We start from the raw sequence: 6,812 nt of genomic DNA, 5'->3' as shown, positions 1-6,812 counted from the left end.
TCTCTTTCTTTGACAATTGGATTTGTTTATTGCAAATTCATAATATATTTATTGAAATTTGTATGTTTGTTGTTAATTAAATTTTTGTATGTAAATTTTCTCTCCTCTCTTTCTCTCTTTCTCTCTCTCTCTTCTCTTTCTCTTTCTCTCTCTCTCTCTTCTCTCTCCTCTCCCTCCTCCCCCTCTCTCTCTCTCCTCTCTCCTCTTTCTCTCTCCACTCTCTCTCTCTCTCTCCCCTTCTCTCTCTCTCTCTCCTTCTCTCTCTCTCTCTCTCTCTCTCTCTCTCTCTCTCTCTCTCTCTCTCTTTCTCTCCTCTCTCTTTCTCTCTCCTCTCTTTCTCTTTCTCTTTCTCTCTTTCTTCTCTTTCTCTCTCCTCTCTTTCTCTCTCCTCTCTTTCTCTCTCCTCTCTTTCTCTCTCCTCTCTTTCTCTCTCTTTCTTCTCTTTCTCTCTCTTCTTCTCTCTCCTCTCCCTCCTCTCTCTCTCTCTCCCCTCTCTCTCTCTCTCTTCTCTCTCTCTCTCTCTCTCTCTCTCTCTCTCTCTCTCTCTCTCTCTCTCTCTCTCTCTCTATCTTTCTCTTTCCTCTCTTTCTCTCTTTCTCTCTCCTCTCTTTCTCTCTCCTCTCTTCTCTTTCTCTCTTTCTTCTCTTTCTCTTTCTCTCTTTCTTCTCTTTCTCTCTCCTCTCTTTCTCATTCCTCTCTTTCTCTCTCCTCTCTTTCTCTCTCCTCTCTTTCTCTCTCCTCTCTTTCTCTTTCTCTCTCCTCTCTTTCTTTCTCTCTCTTTCTTCTCTTTCTCTCTCTCTCTCTCTTCTTCTCTCTCCTCTCCCTCCTCCTCTCTCTCTCTCTCTCTCTCTCTCTCTCTCTCTCTCTCTCTCTCTCTCTTTCTCTCTCCTCTCTTTCTCTTTCTCTCTCTCTCTCCTCCTCTCTCCTCCTCTCTCCTCTCTCCTCTTTCTCTCTCCTCTCTCTCCTCTCTCTCCTTTCTTCTCTTCTCTTCTCTCTCTCTCTAGTCTTTCTCTCTCTCTACTCTTCTCTTCTCTCTCTTCTATCTCTCTCTTTCTTTGACAATTGGATTTGTTTATTGCAAATTCATAATATATTTATTGAAATTTGTATGTTTGTTGTTAATTAAATTTTTGTATGTAAATTTTCTCTCTCTCTTTCTCTCTTTCTCTCTCCTCTCTCTTCTCTTTCTCTTCTCTCTCTCTCTCTTCTCTCTCCTCTCCCTCCTCCTCTCTCTCTCTCTCTCTCTCCTCTTTCTCTCTCCACTCTCTCTCTCTCTCTCCCCTTCTCTCTCTCTCTCTCCTTCTCTCTCTCTCTCTCTCTCTTTCTCTCCTCTCTCTTTCTCTCTCCTCTCTTTCTCTTTCTCTCTCCTCTCTTTCTCTTTCTCTCTCCTCTCTTTCTCTCTCCTCTCTTTCTCTTTCTCTCTCCTCTCTTCTCTTTCTCTCTCCTCTCTTCTCTTTCTCTCTTTCTTCTCTTTCTCTTTCCTCTTTCTTCTCTTCTCTCTCCTCTTTCTTCTCTTTCTCTCTTTCTCTTTCTCTCTCCTCTCTTTCTCTTTCTCTCTCCTCTCTTTCTCTTTCTCTCTCCTCTCTTTCTCTTTCTCTCTCCTCTCTTTCTCTTTCTCTCTTTCTCTTTCTCTCTCTTTCTTCTCTTCTCTTTCTCTCTCTTTCTTCTCTTTCTCTCTCCTCTCTCCTCTTTCTCTCTCCTCTCTCTCCTCTTTCTCTCTCTCCTTTCTTCTCTTCTCTTTCTCTCTCTCTCTAGTCTTTCTCTCTCTCTCCTCTTCTCTCTCTTCTATCTCTCTCTTCTTTGACAATTGGATTTGTTTATTGCAAATTCATAATATATTTATTGAAATTTGTATATTTGTTGTTAATTAAATTTTTGGATGTAAATTTTCTCTCCTCACTTTCTCTCTTTCTTTCTCCTCTCTCTTCTCTTTCTCTTTCTCTTTCTCTCTCTCTCTCTCTTCTTCTCTCTCCTCTCCCTCCCTCCCTCTCTCTCTCTCCCTCTCCTCTCTCCTCTCTCCTCTCTTCTCTTTCTCTCTCCTCCTCTTTTCTTTCTCTCTCCTCTCTTTCTTTCTCTCTCCTCTCTTTTCTTTCTCTCTCCTCTCTTCTCTTTCTCTCTCCTCTCTTCTCTTTCTCTCTCCTCTTTCTCTCTTTCTCTCTCCTCTTTCTCTCTTTCTCTCTCCTCTCTCCTCTTTCTCTCAACTTTCTCTCTCCTCTCTCCTCTCTCCTCTTTCTCTCTCCTCTCTCCTCTCTCCTCTTTCTCTCTCCTCTTTCTCTCTCTTTTCTCATCTTCTCTGTCGCCTCTTCTCTATTTTTTTATTCGACTATTATTTTTTTTTTGCAAATGCAAAAAAATTTCCTTTTTTTTTTTTTTATATTGCTGTAATGTTTGTCTCTCTATTTTGACTCTCTATCTGTAAACTAACTTATTAGTAATCGCCAAAGTTTGTGTAAAAGTGTAATGATGTGATAGATTTTTAAATAAAAATATTAAAGTTAAATTTGTCTGTTTTTATTATATAATATAATTGATATTAAAATCAGGGAATTATATTTATTTATTTTTTTTATTTATTGTAGATATTAATTAATGATTTATCTAAGTAGTAGCAATTTTTTTTTTTGGACAGATATTATATATTTTTTTGTGCTTTTTAATTATTTTTTAATAACCATATTAAAAAAATATATATATATATATATATATATATATATTTTTTAAATATTTCTAAATTTAAACTTTATTTTTCATGCACTAATCAACATCTTATTTATTCTATAGAAATGCCTAGCTGCTTTGCTCTATTTTGCAGCCACAACAATGGTTCTCATAATAATCCTCCCAATATAAACTACTACATATTTCCCAAGGACAGTCCAGCAATTACAAAATGGCTTCAAAATGCTGGTATGGAGCCAGAGATGATTGAGGAATACATTCCATTAATCAAAGCAGACCTGCATGGGAACACGTATCGAATTTGTTCCGCCCACTTCACCACTGAGTGTTTTATTGGACAAGGAAAACAAAGAAAATTGAAAGCAGAAGCGGTGCCAACACTATTTGCAGAAAGATCTACAATGACACCAGCAGAAAATAAATGGAACACAAGACTGAATAAAATTAGACAATTAACTTACATGAAGGCGGAAACATCTACATCTTCTCTTGTCAGCACAACATGTACATGCCAATGTACTAAAGTGCAAATGAAAGATGCAAGAAACCCAAACAGACCTTTTCGATGTCAATATCCCTGAATCCCAAGAAACTTATTGCAAAATTGCAAGTGGAAGATCTATAACTTTAGATCATCCATACAGCAGTTCTGGGGCTGGTTTAATGACACCACCCTCCGGTGCCACTATCGTCATCAGCTGAGTTTGCAACAATATTGCAAACAAGAACAATGATAGATTCTCCTTTTCAGTCCGAGGTTGACAGTCCCGAAATTAGACCGAAAAGAAAATTGGCCTATTATGATGACCCAATTTTCCACGTTTCTGATTGTGATACTCCACTAAAAGATGACATTAGCATTTGCGAAAGTGTCGAAGAAATTGAAAGTGAAGAAGCAATCCCATATCCCCTTAATTTAGTCAAAGAAAGAAAATGTATTATTTTCGAAAGCAGTCTGGATCTATTGCTGTTTCAAATGCGTTGTCCAGATCCAGACTGTATTTCGAAAATCAAAAAGATTGACAAACAAATAATTGGAACAATGGTTTCTGTGTTTTCAACATGTTCAGCTGCTCATCGAAAGAAGATCTGGGAAAGCCTGCCAAAAATAAAAAAATATCCTGCAGGTAATATTTTACTTGCTGGCGCCATTTGTGTAAGTGGAGGTAGCTACAAAAAAATAAGAGAAATGTTTGAACTCTGTGGGATTGAGATTTTTGGACAAACATCGTACAATCAAGCTCAAAACCTATACATTTTTAAGGCAATTGACCATAGCTGGCAAGAAAACAATGGCAATGTGATCAGAGAATTGTCTGAAAAACCTTTGTTTCTTGTCGGCGATGGCCAATGTGACAGCCCTGGCTTTTCTGCCAAATACTCCACTTACACATTTATGGATCTTTTTTCCCAAAAAATTGTGGATTTTGAGTTGGTGCAGGTGTCACAAACAACCTCTTCTGTAGCAATGGAGAAATTTGGATTTCAAAAATGTTTAGATAGATTAATTGAAAGAAAATTAGATATTCAATTTGTGGGAACCGACCGTCACACTGGCATAACAAAATTATTAAATGAAAAATATAAAAATATAAATCATCAATTTGACATTTGGAATTATGTAAAAAATTTAAAAAGAAAATTGATGCAAATTTCAAAAAAAAAAAATGTATAGTCCAATTTTGCCGTGGATTGGACCCATACTAAACCATTTTTATTGGTGTAGTAGAGCTTGTCAAGGAAACGAGGAAGTTTTTAAACAACTATGGCATTCTCTATTACATCATATTGTAAATGTTCATGTATGGAAAATTGGCGATATAGAACACCTATGCTTGCACGATGAGATTAATGTGGATGATCCAAAGGTTCCCTGGTTAATCCAACAGTCACCTGCATTTCATGCATTATCCACAATTATTTTGGATCCTAAATTAGAAAAAGACATGAAACATCTTAATTTTTTTTGTCAGACTGGTGTGATAGAAACGTATCACAGTATGATTCTAAAATATCGTCCTAAACGAATTCATTATAAATTTGATTCAATGGATGCAAGGACAAAATGTGATACGTAAACCGGCTCTGACAAAAAAAAAAGATGACAGTGGTGTTGAAGTTTTAGTGGAAGGAAAAAACTTGGAGTTATCAAGAGGTAGAAAGAAGTGGATTGTGCGGAATGTATTTCAAAAAATGGACAATGAACATGCCATCCACATGCTTTGCAAGATGATTAGCATTGTTGATGGAACCCTAATCTCTTCTTGGAAACCCAAAAATCCAGAAATGCCTAAAAACATTGCTCCGGTAGAAAGGCCAGAAACCAGTACTGCTGTAAAGGAACATATGACACGTTTTCCAACACTGGACAAAAAATAAAGTGAATTATCATATGTCCATATAACATATTTTTATTTATAGTGTTGATAGAAAATATATTTAAAACCCAATAAAAATGACATTGCTGTTTTTATGCATGAGTTTATATCTTTTAAAGATTACGATATTATTGTATATATTGATCATATTTTATTACATTAATAAAACTTTTGTATAAATAATTTCTGATTCAGAATTTTTTGTACTAAATAAAAATTTTTTAAGAATGTTTATTGACACTGCTAATATTATAATGTAATGTAGTTGACCAAAAAAAATTCAAAAAACATTAGAATAAAATACTCATTTATTTAAAACAACAAATAAAATTGTCAACATAAAAACAAATATAAAATAACACAAAAAATTTACATATAAATCTGTTCATCAAACTTTAATGAAAAGCCATCTCTGAGGCATCGTAATCGTCGGAAAAAAGAAAACCCACGTAAGAGCCGTTTGGATCTGGGAAAACCTCTCTAACCACTTTTACGGCACAAGATGGAATGACTCTTCTGTTGCCCTTCCCTAAAAACCCATATATCCATGCTATGAATGCCCGGTAGGCCGTTTTCCTCAATCGCCTGTAAAAAAAAAAAAAAAAAAAGAAATGTGCACTAAAAAATATGTAATTTTATTTACATTTTTTTTTCATTCATTAGAGTATCATTTATCAATTTACCTATTGTTGTTGGCATCCACGACAGGTAGATCATCCAAATGCATCGTCATGAACATCAGGCGAACATGTTCCTCTGTAGCAATTTGAGAGATGAACATATCCGCATTTGTGATGCATTTACTGCCCTCAGGGATACAGCCATGGACCTCAGAAATTTCACGACAGCAAACCGATTCTATTTGTGTTGCCATTGGTATGCAACTCTCACACAAACACCAGTGGGTATTGCCAATTCTGTCCTCAGGTGTCTCTTCAAATTGCGAAGTAATTGAATCTTCCCTTGTAATAGGCATATTAGGATTTCTTGGAAAAGCTCGGTCATGTTCAGGGGCCGGATACCTGGCCAAAAGTTGTGCAATCAACATATTTCTCTAAAAAAAAAAAATAAAAAAAAAAACATTTCGTATTCCCAAAAATTTTAAAATATAAACGTTATTATTTTAGAATTTTTATTTATATATTTAAAAAAAAAAAAAAAAATATACCAATAATTATTTTTTAATTTTAGTACAAGATTAAATATTCACAAAAAAAATTGAGAAGACTATACTTTTAACGATAATGCAATGCAAACACAAACAGAATAAAAAATACTACAACATAAAGAGCTATCCCTTGTTATGTACATTGATTTTTGTGTGTCTATGTGTGTGTGTATATATATAGATACTAAAACATATCCATATATATATCTATATATAGATCTATATACCGTATATATATATCTATATATATATATTTCTATATATATATATCTATATATATAGATATATATATATATACACTCACACATACACACACAGAAAATAATATCTAAATGTTTGAACATCTGTAGTTATGTATAGAGAGTGAAAGATAAATGAGATGTGTGCATATGTATATAAATTTATTATATTACTTACTCTTTCCTCTTGTGTCAATGAACTGTAACTCCTAGATACAGATCCAGTGGGTACTGCTGTATTTTCCTATTAAAAATAGTATAAATTAAAAAAATAAAATAAAAATTTTAATTAAAAAATACAACTATAAAATTTGAATCCTAAAATGTTAATATTGAAAATTGACTTAC

General features: G+C 34.5%; 1 long non-coding RNA gene across 1 annotated transcript; it reads right to left on the bottom strand.

Annotated features, from left to right (window-relative positions):
* Positions 1–5,347: 5,347 nt before the first annotated feature.
* Positions 5,348–6,105, bottom strand: LOC141110039 (uncharacterized). The gene is made up of 2 exons (XR_012236216.1): positions 5,741–6,105; positions 5,348–5,642 (listed from the first exon to the last, which is right to left on the bottom strand). It is a non-coding gene; the product is annotated as an uncharacterized lncRNA (long non-coding RNA).
* Positions 6,106–6,812: the final 707 nt, after the last annotated feature.

Source organism: Aquarana catesbeiana, linkage group LG10 (genome assembly GCF_042186555.1).
Source record: "Aquarana catesbeiana isolate 2022-GZ linkage group LG10, ASM4218655v1, whole genome shotgun sequence".
NCBI lineage: Eukaryota > Metazoa > Chordata > Amphibia > Anura > Ranidae > Aquarana > Aquarana catesbeiana.
This window is presented reverse-complemented; position numbering and strand designations above follow the sequence as displayed.